Raw genomic sequence first — 26,103 nt, forward strand, 5'->3', positions numbered from 1 at the left:
TAGTAACAATTGTTTTGGGGAAAAAAAGGTAATGTGTGGCTTCATATTTTGACAATGGAATAGAATGAGTTTGGAAGGAAGCATCATCACAAGAAAGCTTAGTCTTGAGCTTATATTTTCAGAATTTGGCTAGTTTCTACACGTAGTTCAAGAAAGAACTTACAGCTACCCAGCAGAGAACAGATTAGTTTTATTAACATTAGACAAAATATGATGAAAAATACCATGGCACTATGGTATTTTGGACTATTCAAACTATTCAAACTTCATATTTTTCCATTAATTTATTTTAAGAAGAAAAGTTTTAGAACTATTTTTTTTTCAGATAAAAGGTATTTGCTTACAAGTGATTCAAGTATTTCCAGTGGAATCTTATACAAGAACACCTGGCAGAAAATCCCTATTTTCCTGAACTATAAGACAAGTTCTTTTTACAATTTTTTTAGCTGTTGTAGTTATATATATATATATATGTATATATATATATTGATAATAATTAAAAATTATCTATCTTAAAATTATGTGGGATATTAAGAAAAAGGAGAATCTTGTTTTGAGAGCTCACTGATTGTGTCACTGGCCTCAATTTGTGAGTTAATATGCTGGTATTGTTCCTGACTGATTTTATCTTTGTTCAAATCTACAATAGGAAGAGAAAATGCACTAAATAAATTTAAAATTTGGTAACTTATTAGACAAAATTCTAATCAGTCAGTTATCTTCTAAAAAGATACATTCTATCTTCTTTCTGTAGCTTGAAGACCCTGAAATGTTATGAATTAATATAGTCTTATTAAAAATGAGCTCATTAAAAAGCAAAGTTGGGCACTCTAAGAAGCAGCATTCCTGAGGCAATAATCCTTACATTTTCTGTTTTGTATATTAGTGGCAAACCTTTGGCATTGCCTTGCAAGTGAAATTTTTGCTCTGAATACCAGCTGATTTGATTTTTTTCTTTCTTTTCCTGTATTTCCTACACTGAAAATAGGATGACCAAAACTTCTTGTTTGTCCTCTGACCAGCTTCTAAAAAGGCTGAGTGGCACAATGTTGCAGAATGACACACCTGCGCCCCTTTAGCACATTTCTCAGGGTAAATGGGCAAGTTACGTCTTAATTTTGGTCCAGATGGATTTTTTGCATGGTTCATTATCTCCCCTGGTGCCTTTGACTGACTGTGGACTTTCTATATGTTGTGAGCCTGTGGGCAGCTCTTTACTTTTACAAGCACAGAAAACTGCACTAATCTTCATGCATTTGATGCTTCACTTCAACTTATACTGATAAAAGCCAAATAAGTCTGTGAACCTTGACTCTTCCTTTCTTACAGCATACAGATATCTTAATAATGTCTGCAAAAAAATGCTTTCATGTGTCAAGAAAATTGTTTTCTTCCTGCTTGGCACAGCTCTGTGACAGAGGAAATGTAACGCTCAGTGTCATCTGAGCCCATCATGGCCTGTCATGTATGATCAAGAGAAAATTTTAGATTTGTGAATAAGCATTGTCAGAAATGGCATGGATGGCAAATACACGTAATGGCAACAGAGTCTTCAAAAGTTCTCAGTGATTGCAAAGAAGTGACAGTATGCAATGACTGCTGTAATGAGCAACTGATCTCAATCACCTTTAAAGCAAAGTCATAGAATCATAGAATACCCAGTTGGAAGGGACATAAAGGATCATCTGGTTCAATCTTTCTTGCCAAAAGCACAATCTAGACAAGATAGCCCAGAAATCTTTTCATCTGGATCTTAAATGTGTCCAATATTAGGAGAGGGTACCAGTTCCGTTTAGAGGTTATTCCAATGGCTGATTGTTCTTATTGTGAAATATTTTGCTCTTCTGACCAAGTGCAATCTCCCCAGGAGTAACTTGCACCTATTACCCCTTATCATGTATCATATATCTCCTCATAAAAAGGAAGTTTCCCCTCTTCTTTAAACAGTGGAGCATGCTAATAAGGTGTCCACTGAGCCTTCTGTTCTCAAGGCTGAATAAATCCAGTTCTCTAAGCTGTTCCTCATGTGTCAGGCTTCTCAGCTCTTTGATCATCTTTGAGGCCCTTCTCTGGACTCCCTGCAGCCTTACCATATTTTTTTGGTATAACAGGAACCAAAACTGAATGCAGTACACCACATGTGGCCTGGAAATAACTGACTAGAGTAGGATTATGGCTTCTTTAATTCTATTACTGGTGCCCTTCTTGATGCAACCTGTCACCCTGATGGCTTTCCTTGCTGCAGCAGCATACTTTATATGTTACATTTGTCCACCAGGACCCCTAAGCCCCCTTCCACAGAGCTTCTCCCCAGCCAGCTAGATCCCAGTCTGTGCTGCACTCCTGGATTATGAGTTCCCAGTTGCAAGAGCTTACACTTGTGCTTGTTGAACTTCATAAGTTTCTTGTTATTCCACTTTTCCAGCCTAACCAGATCTTCCTGCAGAGGGCTCTCCTTTCTGAAGTATCGGCTTTCCCACTCAGTTTGGTATCACTGGAAAACAAATCTGATCACAGTTATAGATAAAATAAGATTCAAACTGATGCTTTGATGCTAAATGGAAACTACACCATGAATGCTGGAAACATCATATCTTGCCAATACTGACTATATTGCAGTTGCCAACAGAACTCATCTCTCAAAAGAAGTTATGCCGTAGTGATATACTAACTTTATCCCATCTCCTCTACAATTAAATTAAAATAGTGTCATAAGACAAAGCTTAATTGTATTTCATTTAAATACTCAGTTTATCTAAAGTTCTGTGTACAAATGGGGCTTCACTTTGATTATGTTTAGTATCTCAAAAGAATATAATGCTTAGTGTCTTCTTCTAAGCATTGCTAGTATTTTCCCTGTGTTCTAAAGATATTTCCAAGTCAACAACTAAGAACTCAGTGTCCTATTAACTTTCCCTTCCTGCCTTCACTTTCTTCCTTTCCTCTTTTATCAGTGCCCACAATAGCAATGATTTATATATACTTTGAAAACGTATATATAGCACATGATGCCAGACATGACATCTATGTCTACCAGACAATAGATATAATCAAACTACATATAATAAATACAGATAACTGGAAAAGAGAACATGTACATCCTGAAAACTACAAATTTCTTAATAGCTTAAGGTTCCTTGCTGAACAAAACCAGAAATGCTATCTCCTGTTTTTTTCAGTTGAATCCTTCTTGTCAAATAAATATAGTACTTTTTAAAGGGTGTTAGGGTGGTTGGAGTTTTTTGTTGCTATTTTTTTTAAAGTCGGTAACTTTCAATAGTATTTATTAGTTTCTTGTTGACTTGGATTTTCAACAAGGTTAAGGTCTTTTTTAAATCTGTTTTACTCATAAACCATTAACGTCCCTTCGAAAGATAGAGGAAACATTCAGTTAAATAAATTTCTAGTACTGTGTCTCCTGCTTACACATTTTTGTATTTCATTTAGAAGATAAACAGCTTATTCCACTGAGATAAAAACAAAATAAAAGTCATGAATACCTGAATGTATCTTGCCCTTCCTGTAATTGTTGTATATGTTCTTACTACCTGAATGTAAGAATCCTCCACATCTATAAGAAACAGGAGTAAGCACAGATTTATTATCCTTCTATCAACCAGAAAACCTTCACATGATTATCCATGTAGCATCAGACACTAATGTCCATGTCCAAGCCTGGTACAAATACAGCTCCAATGTCTTCAGTTACTGCATACGAGGGAAAGGCTGAATTTAACCTTCTGCTTTGTTGATGATGTTGCACTGAAATGTCTCTGTTGTCAAATGTGATTTTTCTTTTGTATTTTTTTCCTAGATAATCAATTATTACATCGACCAAATCAGCATGCTCAGCAAATTTTGGCATACTATAGGTTTATGAAAAAAGGGCAAAACATGCTGACATCAAATAGAGTTGCTATGCTGAGTATTGCATTGTGATTTACTGAAAAGACAAACAGAACAAATAACATTTTTTAGCTCAGTCCAAATCTGCTTTGTTGGTAATTCAAAACATTGAACAAGTCTTGCTGTACTCTACTTTGTAACGTGAGAAAGGAGCTATTTATTGTGCAGATAAATAGCAACTATCAAATCCAAGGAATTATAATTTCTGCTACCTCAGGACAAGTTGCACAATAGCTCAATACATTCTGTATCCTAAATCCAGTGGCAATAGACAGGAGTGATCTTCTGCCTTTGTTTTTCTGTACCTTCCTGCTATTTGTACTTCTAGTCCATTTCCCTTCCAGATTATGGCTTCCACCTTGCTACAGTCTCCTTTCACCTTGAGCATTCAAAAACATTTATTGGTCAAGTTTTGGGTTTTTTTCTCTTGAGTAGTCATGCCCTCTTAGAAAAAAACAAGAACAAAAACCAATCTAAACTCAAGAAACAGGAACAATCAACCAAACAAAAAAACCAAACTAAACTAAAGAAACAAGAACAAACAAACAAACAAAATACCCCAAACAGAACACAAAAAAAAAAAAAAAAAAAAAAAAAAAAAAAAAAAAAAACCAAACAGAACAAAACTTTCTAAAAACCACAAGGCTTATTTTCAAGCTGGGTATCATGTTCATAGGTCGCTGTGTTTGTCTTAACTCTTGTCAGCTAAGGGTGGAATAAGATACCAGTAAAATGCATTAGCCAGGCTCAGCCTCTGTACTGAGTGATGGATCTCCACTATCAATCAGAGGCAGCAGGAAAATCTCTCCACTCAGGCTTTAAAACACAACAGATGCTGCTCTGACAGTTTTCATTATGCCAAAGTAGTGTAGAAACAAGATTGTTTCTGGATTTTTGAATCTGATGTTACCAGTTTTTTTAGGAATAATACACATTTCAGGTTTCTTTTGTTACATTGAAATACAACACTTCTTAACATCCAGCACCTCTGCTGTTCTTACATTTAATAACAAAGAAAACTAAGAAAAACAATCTAAATTAAATTTTTAGGACATTTAAGGACATTAGGATCTATCCTGCAAGCTGAGAGCAAATAATTATTAACAAAACATTCGGTAGCAGGGCTTGAATGAAATGTAAGCAGTTCCTCAGACTTTTATCTAGTGTTCTCAGCTGTGCTGTGTTAATGAAGGTTTTTAATTACCATGAATTTTAACTACTACTCAGCTTTATTTTTAATTGATTTGTTTACAAAATGCACGCATTAATCACATTAATGTCATATTTTATCATTTTCAAAACTACTTGATGGCAGTTAAGGAACTCTAGATAAAACAACTTGTTTCTGTCTTTTTCAAATGCATTATGAGAGGTGATACAATGAAAAATTGAAGGTAATACTAATTTGTTCTTCTGAGGAGAGTTCACAATAGATTTTTAACATATTTTATCTGACCCATTTTATTTCAGCATTTTATGACTATGATTGAAGTTATAACCCTGTCAAACCTTTACATAAATGTTCCTTATAGGAAGATTTAGGCAGTAAGCAATTAATTGTGTTACAAAAAGCTAAATTTTGGTTTTAAGTATATTAAGAGTAATTAAACCACGAATTTCCATGACTATAGAGGGTTAACCTTGAGTTCTGTACAGCAAAATGTATACTAATTATATCAATAAATACTAAAAAATCTGTTATATTTATAGACATTGAAATTATTATGAGGCTATTTCTAACCGCTACTCTTTTACATAAATTTTTTACAAAATTGATGCTGTTTTGGTTGATAGCCCTCTGACACAATGCAGCTAAAGAGATATTGGTGTGGTACCCTACGAAGTTGCAATACTGTAGCAATGTGGAAAGGGGAACAAGATCAGGCAGGGCCTTCCAATTTTTGTCTATTTTGATCCCATGCATGCAAAGCCAAAAATGTACACTTACTTTCAAGAGCATCTGCTTGTGCAGTAAAGGCATTTATTTTCAGAATTTTAGTGGCTGACACGGAAGTCACTGGCAGTGCATCACAATATGGGATGCTGGTTTTGCCCTGCAGTGCAGCCTTGGTGTCACAGGGGCAGGCTGAGCTGGGGCTGCCTTCATGGGCACAGTGGACACCACGTTGGCACGGACACCAAATAAGGAATTAGTCTAAGAAACAACCAGAGATTCAGAGCATCCTCAAAACATATGGTTCTCTAGTACCTGTTAGGCTGATGCAGGCAGCAAGGATAACCAACAAAAATAGAGACAGAAGTGGAAGATACTACCTAGTTCTGCTACCTCCAGTAGTAATCGCTCCTCTGTTATCATTGAACTCACTTGGTTTCAAACCTCACAGTCTATAATTGAGTTCCATTTCAATATGATTATATTAATCTTTTTACAGGTTTGCCCCTTTGTACCTCTGTGAGAAGCTGAATTAATTTTAATAAAGCAAAAAATGAAGCTGCTAGACACAAAGTATGGGCTATAAAGGAACCAGAACTCCTTTTCCCATAACTGCCTTACCTTTAACCAGGAGGTACTTAAGAAAAAAACACTGTTCAATTTTCTCCTTTGTAGTCCGGGAGGGAGAAAGCAGTCAAATGTTGCACGATCTTTGTCAATTACTGCGAGTGTGGATGAGCTGGAGAGGAGTGGCAGTTTAAGACAGCAAGACAGCACTGAAGCATGCTGCTTTTAAGTCCTCTCAATTATTGCTTTGAATCAAAGACAAATTCTGCTGCAGTCATCTGAGCCTTGGGAGTTGATATCCCTACTAAATGAAGTACATACACCTTCCTGAAGGTCTAACTCCATGTGCCTGTCATTCTTCTGATTTTATTCATCAGGCAATCACTGTATTCCTGGAGCATGATAAACAGCAGCAAAACCCATCCATGACCTTGATAATGGAAGTTCAAAAGCAGAGAATCCTTGAAAAATACTGGGTTTAGACAGCAGTCTGTTTAAGCAAATTAATAATATGACGACTAAATAGAATTAATGAATTGTGTTTCTTTTCCAAGTTCTTGCCAAAAAAATTAGGAAAAAATTTCAATTCTCAAGCAAAAAGTGTGTTTTGCCTCTGTTTTAATTTTCTTTTGTTTTACTGTTGTATTTGTCTTTGATGAAAATGTATTCTTTTCCTCAGTGACTTATAGAACCATTCTTAATATTTTATGTTGAAGGAGGAATCAAATTAATAAATAATAAATCTAAAACTTGTAGGTGGAATACACAGGAATATAATGAGTTTCTGTGAGAAATCACAGATTTAATGCAATAATGCAGTATTTTAATGTCAGCTACACTCATTTGGTACCACATGAGAATAAATTATCAGTCATTAGTGTATTCATTCAAATGAAGGTAATTACTATATTCTTCACTGACTTTTGCTACATCACTTAACAGGAATGGGAATCTTAGAGATTAAAAAAATGAAACAGTGTACTGCAGACAGTGGGGTCAAAATGAGCAATGTATGAGAAGGAATTTTATACTATTTCATATAATTTATTAGATTATATTTGAAAACCTAAGCCATAACCACAGTTAACTAAAACAAGGGGAGTAATTTGACAAGCAACTAAAAAATGGTCTCAGAACAAAGTTTTGTTGAGGAATGAAAAAAAAAAAAAAAAAAAAAAAAAAAAAAAAAAAAAAAAAAAAAAAAAGAACAAACCAAAAACCACCCAGTCACAAAAGAACTAATCTCAGTAGAAGGGTCTCAAAAGAACCTTACATATATAGAACTAAAAATAGATGCTAGCCAACACATTCAGGCTGAGAGTTTCAGAAGACCTGAAACGCTCATGTCCTGTGGTAAAGAGGGGCAAACAGAACAAAAGCACAGATTTTACTACATAACAGACAGATTTTCTGTGTTCTGCCTGTCTTCCAGACCTTTCAAATACTATGGACTTGAGTTACCATGGTCCTGAAGTTCATCCTGACATTTTAGGTTCTTTGCCTCACTGTTATGAATGTAAGAAACTATAAGAATGTCAGTAAGGAAACAAGCTCAAAAGTCAAGACTATTTGAGCTGGAGAAATCTTATGAGGCTCTTCTGAGTGTGGGAAGAAAACAGTTGTGCCCCAGAAGCTGGGCATATATTTGCAGCTGCTAAATTGGAGCCACCTCTTTTGACACTTTAGCTCTCACCTTTCTTCCTCTAGATTCTGGATGATCTACTCACTTTCCTCACATGGAAAGAGCTGTATTCTGGCAATGTTTAAACAACAAGCAGATGTATTCAATAGTTTTGTCTTTAAAGTTTCTGGGCAATAATTACTTGACTGAATTAAATAAGTAGGTACTCAAGAATTCACTAAACTTTTTGCTCAACATTGATCATTTTACACTTCAGCTGCCCAGCTGGCTGACTACTGTTGGGATGTTGATTTTCCCTACATGAAATGTCTTCCCAACAATGAATGTGCACTAAACTGCCATTCAAGAAAGTTTAAGATTTAATGATCACCTGCCTAAAGCCCTTGTCTTTGATTTGTTATCAAAATCACAATGATTTGATTTATCTTTTCTTCAAAAGGCAGTTTTATGAGACATATACACCCATGCACATAAATGTGCCTAGATAAAAAAAATATATAAATTAATTTTCTGGAAATGTAATTTTTGAGATTTCTACAGATTCAACATTTTGATTTCTAGCCGTACTTTAAAAAGTGGAGTCAAAATGTTCTGGTTCAAGATGTTCAGCTATGTTCAGAGTGCAATCTGTTGTATTTAACTTTCATTATGAAAAACCAGTTTCCATGTCCATTGCCATCTGTGATACTCCAGATATTTTCATTGTACAGTTCCTCATAATAGACTATCACAGCAAATAAGGGTTTTGAAAGATTTGGTGAAGGATTAGACATTTAATTGCATAATAATATCCAAATTTCAAAAACATACTAATTTATTAACTTTTAATAGAACTTCAGGGATAAATCTTTATTGTAGATTGAAGTATTATTCTAGACAGGCCTGTTGTGTCATTTTTCCTTCTCTACCTCCTTAAAACAAAGTCTTGATCATTGTCCTTTTTGTGCCAAGCCCCCCTCCTTCAGCTTCTCTCACTGGAATAACAAGGAACTATTGTTTACAGTCAAAGAGCATTGAACATCTTGTGATATTTTTCATCTAGGATTTAGACATGATAGAAGTAATTTTTCTTTGTTAATTGGATTGAGCACTTTGTTAATTGAGAATATGAGCAGTAATTATTACTTGTAGTGCCAAATTTTCTGGATTATCCAGGTTTTTCTGTAAGGATTGTTTAATTGTTGAAAAAAGACCATTAAAAAAAAACTTATCCTAAATAAATATTGCCTCTAATTCTAGCCCAAGAACAGATGGTATTTTTTAAAGTTAATACCAGTTAATAAAGTAGGCTGAAACAACTTTTCATTTTTTTCCCCTTTTTGATAATATTCCATTTCTACAGCTCAAATCTAGCTTCAAAATTTTAAAGGCTGAGGGGCTGATCTATTCCTCTGGAGCCTACAGTTATGCACTTTTTTATGTTTTGTTGATTTGTCATTGGAAAAAGGCTCCATAAACTCACTGAAACTCATCAAAAGAAGGTACATCCCCCAAGTCTCAAGTCAAGAAACTAAGTTGGTCCTAGTTTTCATTTGCACAATATGTGCTGTTTCTAGCACTGTTGTATAATAATAGCTCTGGCAAAGTTGAAGACTTCTGTACTATGCAAGCACACTGTGAAATGAAAAAGATCTGACTGATGTTTTCTTTCTTGAGTTTGGTGAGAAGCAGAAAGACTAAGACATGGGTTTAGAACAGCACTAAATTTTTCTCCTTTTTTTTCTTTTTTTTTTCTTTTTTTTCTTTTTTAATGGAGAGATTTCCCACCTTGATAGTACAACATTCATATAAACATAGCTGGCTGGTGAGGCAGGTGTCTTCTCTTTATCATTTTTAGTATCAGAAGTCAGAGGAAATGTCAAGACGTGCCAGGACTGAGGGAATCATTTGTTGCATGAATGAGTACCAAGTTTGAACATCACAAACTTCTCATAGAAGGACCCAATCTTTTTTTCCCTTCTTCATATTTACAGGTCTATATAGTGCAGTATAAATGCCAGTCTGCCCATCCATCTGCCTAGCTGTCTGGGAGAAGTGTTTGGCATGCTCCAAAATTCTTCATTTCAGCCACTCACTCCTTTCTGAAAATCAAACTGTTCATTTCTTTCCCTTCTTAAATGCTCTTCCAGCTACCCCTTATGTTTCGGAAACCAATACCCATGAATTCAGAGGAGGAGTTACACCCCTCTAATGGCAGTCAAAGAAGAAATGTTTCAAAAGAGAAAGAAGGAGGCGAACAAGGAAGCAGTCAGAAGACAAACACAGATTTAACTGAGGCTTAAATACATGTCTAAATGTAGAAATTACAGAAATAGAGGAAAAGAAAATGCACATATCCTAAGGAATGTTGTGTAAAGATCTAATCTATAGGTGATAGGTGCATATTCCAGATGTTTCTGCACTTTTTGTTTTCACAGCATGGTGTAATTTAGCTTCAAACTTTTGAATTCATGGTCATTTTTCTGGGTTTAGTTCAAATATGTCTAACATAATGGCATCTCATTCACTTTGTTGGATAGGTTCCTTAATGTGCTATAAGATTTAGTTCATTGTTCATTACTGCTCAAGATTTATTTTATTTCAGTATGTGACTTATTTGTCACCATTATCTATGCAGTTAAAAATACACTGTTCTGTGCCCACAGATTTCTCTTTTATTGAGTTAACTAAGGAACAATTTGTTTAGTTTACTCTGCTGGGTCTGGCAAAATCATCTATATACAATGGTTAGAAATTTGAATAAGGTTGCTCAGTCATTGCATATTACTTTTTTTAGTTGAAAATAATAAATGAAGATGACACTTCTATTTCCATGTTTGAGCATACACTTTATCAATTTTTAAGAGTAACTTTTTTTTCATTTATTGTGCAATGGTACAGATCTTTTTTGTGTCACTGCAGACAATGAAATTTTGGATTATTTTCTTTTGAGCTTGAACTAGACAGCTGTTTTGGAAAAAAAATGTTTCTGTGCTTTATAAAGATGAAATTTATGTTTAATAAATGTAGAAAATTCTATTTATATAATCACATGACATATATCTGCAGGAACAACAGATATTTAAATCTAGGAATGAAAGGAACTCCCTTCTCCATTAACTGTCTCCTTTTTCTAATAGTGCATAGACGATCTTTTGTTGTTGTTTAAAGGAGAAAACAGATGACTTTGTCTGTTACCCTAAATATATTAATTAAAATGAGACTAAGAAAAAAAACCAACCTATTTTTAGAAAATAGTTATGGAAAGATTGTGGGACATCCTTGGTTATTGTGTGACTGAATTTTTAATCCAGAATTACTGTACAATAAATGAAAAAGACTATCTTCATTAGCTAAATAATACAGTTGAAAACCAAATACAGTTTTGGGATTACTTTCTGCAGATATTCTAAATCTATAGGGAGCTACTGTAGAGTCTTGTCTTTTTTCGTGGTGTAGATTGATGGGTCTCTGCTAATTGATCTGTTGTTGTATTATTTCAGATTAATAGTTATTGCAAGAAGCCATGGCTAAATAGAAGCAGGTGCTGCCATAGTTACCACGTGATGGATTACAAAAAATATTTAAGCTTTGTTCACAGGATTCTCTATTTGGTAGAAAGACAGTAATGAACAGAAAGGTAAAAATGTTTTTCCATCAGTAGCTTATTCCAGGCTCATGTGCTGGATTCAGGCTCTAATATCATGACCGTTACATGCCCTGCATGTGGTCTGCCCCTTACAAGATGTAATTGTACCAGTTTTGAGGGAATGGACAGGCTGGAAGGGGGACATATTTTACATTTCCTCCCAAAAGTATCACAGAGGACTTTTCTCATATATAAATTTAAAAATAAATACTACGAGGGTTGGAAGCAGGGCTTTCTGGAGCACCAAAAAGTTTTCAAGTTTGTGCAACAAGCTAGAACCAGATCTTTATATTCATTGACAGGGTGATTGTCCAGTTCCAAGTAGAACCACAGAACAGCCTATAGCACTCAGGTAAATTTGTTACCATTGTGCTTCTTCTGACTGCAACTTCACTGTGCTATTACAGGTGTTTTGCATCTCAAGCACTTTTAAAATAGAACTGTAATATTGAACTTGTTGTAATAATGATGAAAAAGTGATCATATGCCAGTGGCTTGTCAGTCTTTTCCACTTTGAAACAGAGGAATTTTCTCTGTCAAAGGCAGGTAGGTAAAAGAAAAATTAGAAGTTATTACATTCATTAAGTAAGACATTTTAGATGTTACTGAGACCTTTATATCAGATGTGAAAAGCATGCATTAGGGGAAAATTCCATTAGTAAGTTAAAATTATACATATTTTTTAATCGTGTTAACATACTGACTTTCAATAATAAATATATATACATTCAAATTCCTGTGCTTTGGTACAAGCCAAATTTCACTCCCTGCATGCACTGAGTTCAAACCTTTTCTATTAAAATTAGAAAGTCTGTCAAATAGAGAGAGAAGTAGGAGCACTGTGCTCCACATTGGTGAAATTTTGTTGCTTTACAGAAATTCCTCCTATGGCTGTGACTCACAAGACAAAATCCACATTCAGATTGCTTGTTCTGAAACCAAGTATGCTGAAGTTATGTTAGAAAACACTGAAGCACAAAAGCAACCTGCTGATTCAGAATTGTTGTGGTTTTTAAATAAAAATCAAATCTCAGTAAACTTTGCTTGAATTAAGTAGTCTGTCCTCCCATGCCATTGGAAAGTAAAATAAAAATATAAGAATGCCATAAGGCATTAATGAGTTTTAGTTAATTGTATGGAAGCACCTCTTGTTCTTCTGTCTCAAAGTTATAGTGGAAAGTGATCCAGATTGATTGTGAAATGACAGCCTAACATCCAAAGACACTTGGAATTAGGTACAGTTGTTTCATCTGTTGAAAATATACACAGTTCTTCCATAAGTTTCAGAGCTGAATATAGCAAATGCTAATTAAATATGCCTCTGCTTTACAAGATATTTTTAACAATCTGCCCTGTTTCTATTTTAAGCAGATATTTTCCAGAGCATTTGTCTATGTCTTTGTTTTTTGATCAGGCGTATGGACCTTAAATTGAATTTCTGCATTTGTGGGTTTCATTTTAACAGTTTCCTATTAATTAGATCGAATAAAATAAAATCTTATGGCTAGTGTCCCAACATGATGATCAAGAGCTAGTATAACTTCATACAATGAAATGCAAGTCATTATTTAATTTCCAAGATATTAGTTGTTTAGACATGGTGATTAATTCATTTGGCATTTACAAAGATGAAAATGGTAATTCTGTAATTAGAGAGAGGCATATCGTTTTAAATGAATCAAGCCTCAATCTGTAAATCTCGACCAATACAGGCTTAACTTAAATGGAAACATTTTAAATTCCTTTTATTTAATATTTTCTGATAAAGATGGTGATTTTTGCCCAACAGGCAACATTTTGCACATGAAAATACTACTCCAATAACAATTCAGGATTTCTCTTCAAGCACCAATGATTTATTTAAATAAATTTCCATACATAAGAATATTGATGTGTAAAATAAGTTATAAAGAGGAGGAAATAAGGCTTGGTGTTATTTATTTGGAAGCCGGTTGTTGTACTTGTTATAAAGCTTAGTTAGGCAAAACCTATGAAATTAATTTCTGAAGTCCCTGTCTCTGACCACAAATGTCATTCTTTTCTTTCATCTCATCTCGTAGAAAGTACTTCAACTTAATGGCCAAACTAAATATTTTGCACTTTTTATATGACTAGTGATGTAGAATGTTGAATACTAAAATCCTTTTGAAAATATTCTTATCAAAATATACTATTTTTGTTCAAATCCCAGGGAATTATGGAAATCTGGGGGAAAGAAAAATAACATCCTGCAGCAAATTTGAGCCTTCCACAACCATGGCTAATTCTATGGAGTTATATATCAGAATATTGTCCCTAGATTACTTGAATATCCTCTAAACATCAATTATCTGGTACTAAAATAATATCCTAAAATATTGTCTTTTTTTCCATCATGCATACTTTCACACAGATGGATAGGAAACCAGTATAATTTGTACTTAAAACACACATTTGAACCATCACAGCTGAGAGAATGGCTTAATGCCTGTGTTGCATCCAAGAATTTCTTGGTGGTCTACATTCTTCTCTTGATTATAAGGAAGTGATTAGTGGCAACTGCATTCTGATTGAGTTTGAAATTCAGGCAGAACATCAGCCAAAAATTTCTTTTAGAAAGTACCTATTCCCAAAAGATGAACTTGGACACAAAAGTCTCCAGCGGTTTGTTAGGCTTACATGCTACCTACAACCTGGTTAAGTTTCTACAGTAAAACAAAAGCAAAACACAAGCAAAGGTTTTGTCATTATTGTGTTACAGAAAACACTACTTGCCTTCTTCAAGTGTTCTTAGAACTAAAAGATTTCATCTTTAAATAGAAAATTAGAATTGGATCAAAGACATCCTAGGGGAAAGAAAAAAAAAAAAGAGAAAATTAAAAAACTTGAGTGATCATGCAGTTGTAAGAATTAAAGCATAGCTGAACTTAAATAAGATCTCAAACCCTATATCTTCAAACACTCAGATGTGAAAACAGATCAGAAAAGTGTCTAATGGAATTAAACCTATATCTTGCCTCAAAGTCCCTTGCTTTGTGGTGAACTTCAGGCTTTGAGGTTATACTGATGTATAAAATCAACAACATAAACATTCTCATTTTAAGATGAAAATAGCTGTAGAGGATGTGATATTACCTTGCAGCTATAAGGTTCCTTTATAGTCACAGTGAGCAAGAATCTTTCATCTCAACCTTTGGTTTTTATTTAATTTTTTTATGGCCGCATTGCCTAAGGACTTCAGTGTGTAGTGTTTTATTCTTTGATTATTTTACACTACCTTGCCTTCTTTGCTAATTGTTTTGAATCACAGTGCCCATATTCTAGAGGAGTTCAGAAAAGAGAGAGAATTCATTATAAACATGCGCAGGCTGCAAAAGAACATCTGATATTTTCTTCATCCCAATTTGTCCCTCACCATTCTTCTCATATCTGCTTTCCTTCCCAGGCAAAACTCATGAAAGTGCCTGGCCCTTGCAGGAAATTGGTTAGAAAGTAACAATAAAGTTTTCTTGTACCTTTACTGTTAGTTGTATATCTTTGCAAGGATAAGAATAATAATCCTCTTAATAATTTTCTTTACTTGACCATGAAGCCTGAGGTAAGATATTCTTAGTAATGTAGACAGTCGTTACTTTGTTCATTAAATAAATACCAAATGGGGAGAAACAAATTATAAATACAACTAATTCCAGACCGACCAAGGAAAGTTTTTAGATATAAATGGCAATTAGGTAGAAAGAGTAGTCTGTGAAAGAGCAGACAATGGGCCATGATTCATAAATGACTCAGAGGTCTAAAACTCTTCACACAGGTATAGTGATCAGTAGTGACCTCTTTGCAACGATAATTACTGCAAATCCATACTTATTTCATGTTTGGCAGTAGGACCAACTGATTAATCAACTGATTTTTCTACTGCTCATGTCATTGCTGAAAAGCTGAAGAAGTAGGCTGTTCATTTGTTCTGCTACAGACTACAGGCGTAGAATGTGTCTTCCCTTCTTGGATTACAGAAGGAGCTAAACTCAAATTGCTGAGCACTGGTCCTTCATTCATTACATCTCCTTTCGTATGAGGCAAAATCCTTTACATTGTCATTTATTTTAAGACTATTTCCTTCTTTTCCACCAACTGTTCCTGTTTTCATAGAATCATAAAAGAGATTGGGTCAAAACTGACCCCCTAGTGTCCCTTGCAATGAGCTGGGACAGCTTTAGCTGGATCAGGTCCCCCAGAGCTCCATCAAACCTTGAATGTTTACAGGGACTGGTGATCCACCACCTCTCTGGGCAACTTGTTCCTGTCTTTCACCACCCTCATCATGAAAAATTTCTTCCTTATATACAGTTCTAAACTCCCCTCTTTTGGTTTAAAATCGTTGCACGTTGTACTATCACTACAGGACCCGTTAAAAAATGTGTCCCCATCTTTCCTCTAAGTTTAAGTATTGGAAGGATGTTTTTCTGAGTGTGAGGGACAACAGTGGAAGATCGGTGGTACAGGACTCATAAAGGTAATGTTACTGCATTATAAAAATATACTAATTGAGCTAATTTGATTTATCTCAGATATCCCACAATTCATCATCAGTTTGTATCTGAGTATGAATCTCCTTAGGTTCTATATTTGAAGATATAAATCAAAGTGTCTCTACAACAAAGATAAGCTCATAAGTTGGAGTGCTTTAAAAAATGTCCATAAATAAAAGTCCATCTATGAGCTTGGAGCCTGTCAAGCAGCACCTTGAATATACACACATTTCTGGGTATCACTAAGCTTTATCAAGGTCAATCCTCACCCTTCTTTTTAAGGTTTTAAACTATACCTCACTCTTAAAGGAATGTTTTTGTCTGATGCTTGTAGCAAAGACTCCGCCTCACTGTGTTCCCTACCCCAGCTCCCCTGCTAAATGACAGCTTAGATTTCCACTCCCAAAAAAAAAATAGTAAATAAAATAATCTTATAAAAAAGATCTTTGGTTTGCTGACTATGCATGGAAGAAGCTTTGAAATCTTGATTTAAAAGGTCAATTGCTCTTTTCATACTACTTTTGCAAAGTTCATAAAAAATCCTATAATCATATCCAAGCAACTGTGTGAAGAGCACTGCGAAGGGTCTGAGTTCAAACACTCAAAAATAAGGGAAAAATGTGATGGATGAGGTTATAAGTGTAATCTCAGTTCAGCAGGAATTCGAGTGTGATAGGAGCATGAGTCAAACAGAGTTCTGAGGATTTTTCTGCAATTTTCATCAAAGTGAGCATGCCTAAAGCACCAAAAATCTTTGTACAACAGGAGCTATGTTTTCTTAGAAGTGAAGCAAAATCAAGGAGCATTTTTTAAATGAAGAAAACTTGGCAACACAAAGGTGAAACTATAAACAGGTTATCCTCATTCACTGTGTCCTTGGAAGGCTCATCCTTCCCTTAAGGGTCAGCAATCTCTCATCAGGTTTCCATAAACCTGTATGTATTCCTCTCTGTATCCCTAGGAAAACTATTTTACTTCTCATTGCCTCTGATCCTTGACTGTGTCTTTTCCCAGCTCTCTGAAGAGAGGGAAAGAGAGATGCCAACATAGTGAATTACAAAATGATGGGCAAAACTTCTGCCATCTGTCACTACCTGCTCTAAGGACATATTCACACTGCTGCCTTTAGATACTTAGCTCAGCCTTGCCAGGTCCCTGGGAAGTAGTTACCTGGTCTAATAGATTCAGAGTACACAAGTAAAGTTATTTAAAATATATTAAAATTCTTTTAAATGGCTGGAAAATAGTTCTGCGTGCAAAAGTGAGATGTGATTATACAGTAAACAGTGAGGTCTGTTGATTCAGTATTCCTGCCTGATGTCCTGAGAAGGGAGCTTGCTATAGTACAACTATATAAAATTATAAAATGAGGGGAGTTTTCTGATTGATCTAGCTGTATAATTACAGGACACAACTGCATATCTGGCAGCAGGTTATCCCCAGTGAGTCAGTAACTTATTCATCCTATTTTCTGTGTCCCCAGCTCCATGCCAATGTCATCGATAACGCACTTCATAGGTAAGATTAGGGAAGAAGCCAGATGTGGCAACATCTTGACATCTGTTAAGAATACCATAACACACTGTTTTGTGTGGAAAAGAAGATTTAGGGGAAAAAAAGAATGAGAAGAAAGTAAGTCTGAAGAAAGTAGAATTTAGGCAAACAAGGAAATTATGTCACTGAAGTATGTTCTTGTTTCTATGCTGATGAGAGAAGATGTCTATTTATTGAGCCTGTTGGTATGAAGATAGTAAGCTTGGAGTTGTGTGCCATGTGAATGCTCCAATGCTGATTTGACCTTCTGAAATAGGAAACAAGGGCCAAATTTTAGCATTAGAATTTACCATTACAAATACAACAGCAGATATCTTTGAATGATTACACAGCTACCATGTCACCAGTCTGTAGGTGTGACGTAGCAAATGCCACACAAAAATTCACTTCTGCCTCTAGACCAATATGGACCAATATGAGATCCTCTCTAATTTGGTGTGGCATTGCAACCATGACAGTTTATATCTTGAAATTAGTAACCCACAACTGATTACCTGTATCATGTGGGAGTATGTTATCTCACCAGTGGGATGCAACGATATGTACCCAGACTTACCATGAAAAATAAATATGAGGGGACATTGCCTCTCATCCATCAGAGAACCTGTGGCTGGTAGAAGCAAGAGCAACCCAAGAGCCATCCAAATGCTTCAAATGATGTGGGCATTCAACACCACAAAATTAGCAGTTGCATCTTCTCTCCAAGCACTTTCATTGGTTCTTGCTATCATCCTAGTCCTCTCCAGAGCCTGTGGACCACCACAAATTTCCATCTATGCACAATCAATAAATACACTGAAAGATAGGATATAGAGCTTGTGTGTGAGTAGTTTGTGCAAAAAGTAAAATAGACTTGGCCTGAGGACACCTTTCTTTTTTTTTTTTTCTTTTTCTTTTTCTTTTTTCTTTTTCTTTTTTTTTTTTTTCTTTTTTTTTTTTTCCCCCCACATAGGCCCCAAAGAGGTTTATGACCTTTTTACTGTGCATGAGGGGACACCTGATTCTAAAACAAGAGTCATCTTTGGGAGCAGCCTGGTGGCGTAGCCCAGAGAGAGTCACTGATTTATATTTTTCTTGTTCCATTATTTTTGTCACATGCTTTATTGCACATAACTCATGTCACTGTGGGTATTCCATCTGTCTCTTCCATGCACCGCAATACAGCTGTAGACAGATATGCCAGTTTTAAACAGAATCACATCCTACTGAACTATTTTTCCAACCTGTAATTTTTGAGTTGTGGCTGAAGTGCAAGATATTCCAAAGTAAACTAAACCTTCTAAGGTTCAAACAACCCTAATCAATAAATTGTTTGTCAGTAGGAACTTTGTACCCTTTTCACCTTTAGTAGCAATGTGGTTCTCTGGAGGGAACATGTGTCTTTTTAACTGCCTTTTCCAGTTAATAGACTGTATTTCACCAAGTGACATGAGAAAAAAATAAATCTCGTTTTACCTAGTTTTCCGGCCATGGTACCATTTCCCTCCCAGAATGCAAAATGAACTCATCTGACCAGAAAACTGGAGTCAATAAGATCCTAGTTTATTTTAGTCAAAATCCCATTTACCACTCCTCAAGTCTGGAAGTATTTTTGTGCTGACCCAATGCTTTTAAACTGTCTCTCCACTGAGCTGATTGTTTCTACTTCCTGCAAGATGTCTACATCCACAGGTCATATTAGTCCTTCCACAAAATGTAAGAAAACTAATGTAGCTCTGCCAGATTTACAGCTTAGTTAAATATATATTTTTAACCTCTCATAAGATTTTAAACACTGCAAGACCCTCTAAGTAGGATTATTCACCTGCGAGTTTACTATTAAAAGAAAAAAGCTAATTAGAGAGAGTTGTCCATTATTAGAGGAAAGGTAATATTCCAGCAAAACTGTCTTCCAGAACAAATGTTCCTGTGGTAATTTTGTGTGTGTTGTAGAGACAGCACAGCTGTCTCCACTGCTATTTATAATCAAGGTTTTTGAATCCTCATCTTGCAACAACATCTTAGTAAACCACAAGGTGTTCTTAAGAGGTTCAGCCTTTTGAGCACACCTTTTGTTGAGGATGCAGTCAGGAAGTGTGTTGAATGCAAATATTGTAGAAATCTAGAGCTGTATCATAGAAAAAGGTTAGAGATGCATCATGGAATTATAGATGGAAGGTTGTTTATCACATGTGCTTTCACTCCTCACATTTTTTGTGAAGTTTGTCTATCCCACAGATTTCTCCGCTGAAAAGCTTTTGTCTCAAGGTGTGAAGGAGTATGTAGTAAAAATGGAGCCACAAGATAGCTTTTTGCTTCTATCCTTTTCTTTCTGGATGTAGCAATGGATTATTTAGATCTTTCACACTAGATCAAATTGTCAGTGAAGATGATAGAAAAAAGAAGTGCTGGAATTTCCAAGGGTAAACTCAGAAATGTTTGCTCAGAACTAAGCAAGCAAGTAATGACTGCCCCTTATTGGTCACAGCATGGTGATCTCTGATTTAAATAATCAGAGAGCCAGCAGGGACATCCTACTACAAAGCAGGACCAATTTTTCTATTCTATCATATCCATTCCTGTACTAATACGTGTCATTTTTATTGCAGACAATCTACCAAGCTTATCAATGTTCAAAATTCTCTAAACATCTCAGCAAGTGTATTTTGGAGCTGAAGTAATCTATGTTCAAATTATTCTTTTCCCATTTTCAAAAGTCACTTTCACACTGAAAAATTCCTTTACTCTGTCCCCTCTAGATCATGTACCTTTCATGAAAACAGTGTGTCTGTAGTCCAGCTGAGACCTTATGGTTATTGAGCAGCAAGAAAATAAAGGTCATTTCACAACAGCAATGGTTGGAAGGCCAGCAGTTCTGTGGAGCACTGGATTTTATAATGACTGCTCCAAACAACTGGCGAAGAACTCGTAGCTATTGATCCAAGCATAATGTACATCATGCTAATGGAATCTCCCCTCCAAAGAGTCGTTACCTGGACCAACATGCAGTAAGGGCAGGTTTTGCACACTCTTCCAGAGGGAGCATAATGATGAAAGCAATCATTCTTCATCTTCCAGAGTCTAGCAGCACCTACCATATGATAGAAATATAATTGGAGCTTCTCCAGCTGAAAACAGTCAGTTTGATGTGAGAATTGGGCAGACATTGCCACAATCATCTGTCCTGTCTTTGAACTACAACCAAGAATAGACATATGAGATTGTTGAAACCATAATTTTGCAAAATGCAACAAAAGTAAAAAATTAACAGACTGCTACATTAATAACATCTACCAGTAGACCTGAAACTACCTAAAACAATCTCAGCCCTTCCATATCATGACCATATTAATCTCATTATCCTGTCTATTTCTGAAAATGACAGGAAAGAATATGCCTTTTTTGGTATGTTTTGACATAGTATATGAATGGGACACAGAAAGCATGTATTTAAGTCCTAATCCTTTTCAAACCTCCATGCTGGCTATTTTACAAGGATTTACAACCCTCTAGCTGGTTTGGTTCTCACCAGTCAGCTTCCTTCTCATGCATCACTTTAACTGCACTCCTTTACCTCCTTGCTTGGGATTAGGGCATTCAACTCACAGTGGTGCTTCAATAGTTGATTGTCTATGCATGCCAGGGAGGGAGGACTACAATGCAACATAAAGAGCTCCGGGGGGGTGTCTTAAACAATGCATATTAATTAACTGCAGACTGCAATGGTTTGGGGGTTTTTTGGTTTGGTTTGGGGTTTTTTTGGTTGGGGTTTTGTTTGGTAGGTTGGTTGGTTGGTTGGTTTTCTTTTTTGGGGGATGGGGGGGCTTTCTGCTGTTTTTTATTTTTCTTGAGAGCAAGCGTTTAATGTAAGAGAGCAATCATTTATTCTCTTCTACCCAGCTCTTCTATTCACATGAAGGCATTAACAGTATATCTAACAAAACAATTTTTCAGAGAGGTAGGAAATATTCAATTTCATTTCTGTGCTACATAAAAGTACCACTTGCAGTTAATATTCTAGTAGTATTGCTGTAGAACATGAATCAACACTGGGAAGCGGGTTCCATCTGACTGGACATCATTACACAGCTTACAACAATAACACTTTAGCTAGACATCTGCCGCCCAGAGCAAATGAAAACTTCCCATGTAAACATCTAATTAACAGTCTTCAATTTACAAGAATATCATTTGAATGAAATTTCAAGTTTCTGCTCTTCATAATATATTGGCAAAGTTAATGTTAACACTTCAAGCATAGCATAGTTTGGGTGTTTTGAGATGTGTCTTTATCTAGTATGAGCCATAATAGAACCATGTAGTTGAATGGAACTGGTATTTTACACTGGCTAAAGATCTGCCTCCTTGAGCAACTGGTCTATTTGAATTTTACCTCTTGCATATAAAGTCTGCTTTTGAATATTAATGCTGCTTTTCTAACTACCAAGTGAAACATGGAAATATCTTAGAGTAACTAAAGTTTCCTGTGTATTTTTCTTTTCCTGGGGGGATCATGCAGTCCTTGCAGATCTTATTATTTCTAAAGCTTCTGAGGAAAATAGAGTAAGTTAATAATTCATTGCTGTCACTTAGAAACATGGAGAAAATTATTGTGATAAGGCTTTTCCTTGAAAAGAGGGAACCTTTTTGCAGTAGAAGAATATATCAGACATTGAAGTAGTGTGCAAAAAATAGGAATACATTTAATTATTAAAAATATTTAAATATTAAAATAGATATTAAATTTAAATGGGTAAAGCGTATGATATAGATTTTAAAAAATAGGAAAGAAAATTTTGATATTTGTAGAGTGTTTTCAGCTTATTTAGAGATAAATTGTTCTAAATCAATTGTATTTTTAGGAGCTTTTAAAAATAGTCTTGGACTTCAATGCAGGGCAGAAAAGATCTTAAACGGACTTTCCTAACAATTTCTTGAACAAGTGTTTCTGGAACACTTATCCTGATATGTCTTCTGAGTAATACTCCTAGTTCTTTCTTTGCACAAGTTGAAACACATTTGAGGGTAAAATATTTGAGCAGCAAGACACAGTACCAATTAGTAAACTGATATTAAATTTTCAATATGTACCAACACTTACTTGAGCATACCAGTAAAAATGCAGAATAATTTAAATATCTGCTTGTTGTAAAATTTCTTTAGCTGATAGGTTACTGATCTGAACTTCTGTTACATTTATAGTTAGGCTCTGTTTCAGTTTATTACCTTAGAAATTTAATTTTTGCCAAATTTCTATCATCCATGACATTGGTGCTATTAATAGAGTCTTTAAACAAACTATGTTCTTAAGTTTTGGTTTCAATAAAGTCATTAAAGCAATGCATAATTTAAATTAATAATGACCAGCAGATTCATACAAAGAAAAAAACACTCCTAAAGACCCTTGCAATTCTGACATGTCAGTATTTTCCAAACTTTACTGCACAGAAACACTGCAGAGATCATATTTATTTCCTGTGCTAAGAACAGAAGCTACATCTGTTAGCAAAAAAACTTCTAGTGTCATCCACATGAAATTATATTTACATACATGGACAACATTTGCACCAGTGAGAGCTGTGTATTTTCATGCACAAATGTTCGTGTGCAGCAAACAGCAAGGACAAAATGAAAGGCCTGGCTGTGGCTCCTGTGAAAGAAACAGCCTTAAGACAGTTTGCATAGATTAGCTTAAATAGAGCTGGAAGTAGTTTGTGGTACATTAATAATTAGACAGCATATTCCAATGACCTAAGATATCACACACAGGAATTGCACCCTTATAAATGTTTGAAAACATGAAGTAAAGAAAATCCAAATAATTTCGTGCTTTGCCAAGGGACTGTGCCAAATATAGGGTTTTTTCTAATTAAGTCAACAATATTAAAATAAAAATTACTCTATCCAGGGTAATATTATTAAAAATATATATATAAAGTAGATTTTCTTTTGCTTATCTAAGTGGCTTTACTATAGCAATAAGTCACATCCATTTTCTTTAAGCATTAGAGGTTTGTGCATCTATTATGAGGGAGCACGAGGAAGCAAAGGGAAATGAGATAGCCCAAAGCCATTCATGGAGAAATAAAGGTTTCAACTATTTACAAATACTTGTTCTGATTCCTTGTAGTCTACATTAAAGGAAACTGACAGATCCCAAACCCAAACTAATGTCAAATGACAGATTGCTCAGATCAGAGCACTGTGAGGGGCCACAGGCTAAATGAGTCAGTGCAGCTTCTCTCCATTTGCATCTTTAAAATTCTTATTTCCAACATGCAGACAAACCAATTTCATACTCCTGATTTTTGATCCAAATGAAAAATTCAGGGGATGATTTTCCAACCACCAATAACTTTTTTTTTAATTGCAGTTAGTAGGTGTTAAAGTTTGTAAATGTTTTAACTAAATGTTATGCATCCCTGATTGCTGTGGTTGTATCTCTAATGTGCTATAAAAATTTACTTTGGTTTGTAATTCAAAAGATTATACCAAAAGAATTAATTGAAAACAGAGAAAGATACTAGTACCTATAACCTAACCAAACTACCCATTGCTAATTCTTCCTCCCCAACAGGAATGGCCACACATCTGACTTCCAATTTTTCTTACTCTGTAATTGATATTTAGAAAATACAAAGCTCCAAGTATAAGCTGCCTAACATTAATTTCTATTAAGATCCAGACCCTGTGTCCCTGTCTATGCAACAAGACCTCTGTAAAATCCTGAGTTGTGTAGCAATTCTAATGTTTGCTGTCTCAACTGCTCAGCTGCTTCAGCATCCAAAAACAATTTCTACCACAGCATCAAGACATCTGCTTGTGAGAATCTGCTATGAATGATGCAACAGAATGAAAATTAGAGTTTCTGTTTCTCATTATCTTAATCTTGATGGAAGTCTCTGCTCATTGATTTAGCGTGTGATATGGAGAACAAATGCACATCCTGGTCCCAGTGGGTCAAGGTAAAACTGTCCCTGGTAATAAGGAAGGCTGAAAATTTCCAGCATCAATTTCCAACATACAATAGTATGTCCTCTACCAGCTGTAAATAATATCTGAGAATTTCTATGATGTGTGATAGAAGATATTAATGAATTAATATTTTTTCAGTAAGATAGTGGAATACTCAAAGTATCTGTAGTATCAGTACATTTCATTTATACTTAAGAATTAATCAAAGGAAAAATTATATGGCAGGCTGTACTCTGCCATGTAATTTTATGTTCTTTTTATTTTTTATAAAATATAAAAAATTACTTGCCATATATTTTTATGTCCTTTTTTTTATACTAAATCAATAATGTCTGTATTTCTTATTTTTTACTCCTTCCCCTCAACATAAGACCAAAGTTTATGGTCAGTCTCAAAAGTTTTCTGTAAACAGAGCAGCAGGAAGGAAAAACAATTGCTACCTTTTAACCAAAATACTTTAAAAAATAAAACACGCAAAACTTCCCATACAAGCAACTCTTATACATCCTATCACACTCAGTCCCATTCTCTAAATCACATGAAACCTAAAGGAAGCTGAACTGTGTCAGTCACATTTGTGGGGACCTCACACTGTGTTCACCTTCATCACCATTTTCACTACCTCTCTGTCAGTCAGCAGCGATTAAGAGAAGGCATTTCAGACTGCCAAATAAAGGATGTCCAAACACCATCTATAAGAAAAGATCCAGCATTTCTTATGAGCCTGATTTCCAACCATCGGCTTCTTAGCAGAAACTTGGTCTCAGAGAACACCTTTCTATTCACATCAACATGGTAAACAGCGTGGAATTCCATCCTTCCAGATAAAGCAGTACTTTCTTTATCAAGGACTTACTCTCCCTGGTCATACTTCATTGCTGAAAGACGAACAAAATTGACAAAATTACTGATCTGAGCGAGGTAATGCATTTTTTTAAAATAAATGTACTAAGCATGTTTTCCAAAGTATTACTGGTGAATATAAATTTTGAATAGACTGCAATATTTTTACAGTGAAAATAACAATTTGAAAATATTATCTGAAAACTATAGTTGCTAAGTATTTTGCAGCATTCCAGTGTTAATCTAAATCCAATCCTGAAGACATAGAGTGGAAAATTTACACTCTCATTCATGTTTCTCTGGCTTGTAGCAGTTCTCAAACTAGTTTAATGGATTATGCTGTCTTTCAGAAGACTGACATTATAGAAATATTACTCATATGTATGTCCAAACTTTCTGATATTCTGGACAAGAAAATCACAGCTTCTGCAAGCTGGGCATCCAACAATTGCAATATTTCTGATACAATCAGAGTGGAAAATTATAATATGTAGATCTCTGGTGAAAAGATACACTTTGAAATCACATTCAATTTCAATTTAGCTCCTTTAATTATTAATTTGTTTGGGGGTTTCAGCTTCAAGAGCAGTCTATGTCTGTGCTTTAA

General features: G+C 35.1%; 1 protein-coding gene across 3 annotated transcripts in view; it reads left to right on the forward strand.

Annotated features, from left to right (window-relative positions):
• CNTN5 (contactin 5) overlaps positions 1–26,103 on the forward strand; it is a 598,136-nt gene that overhangs the window by 504,619 nt on the left and 67,414 nt on the right. The gene's annotated exons all lie outside the window — the stretch shown is intronic.

The sequence above is a fragment of the Chamaea fasciata genome, unplaced genomic scaffold (assembly GCF_029207755.1).
Source record: "Chamaea fasciata isolate MVZ Bird 193981 ecotype frontalis unplaced genomic scaffold, bChaFas1.0.hap1 SCAF_2, whole genome shotgun sequence".
NCBI lineage: Eukaryota > Metazoa > Chordata > Aves > Passeriformes > Sylviidae > Chamaea > Chamaea fasciata.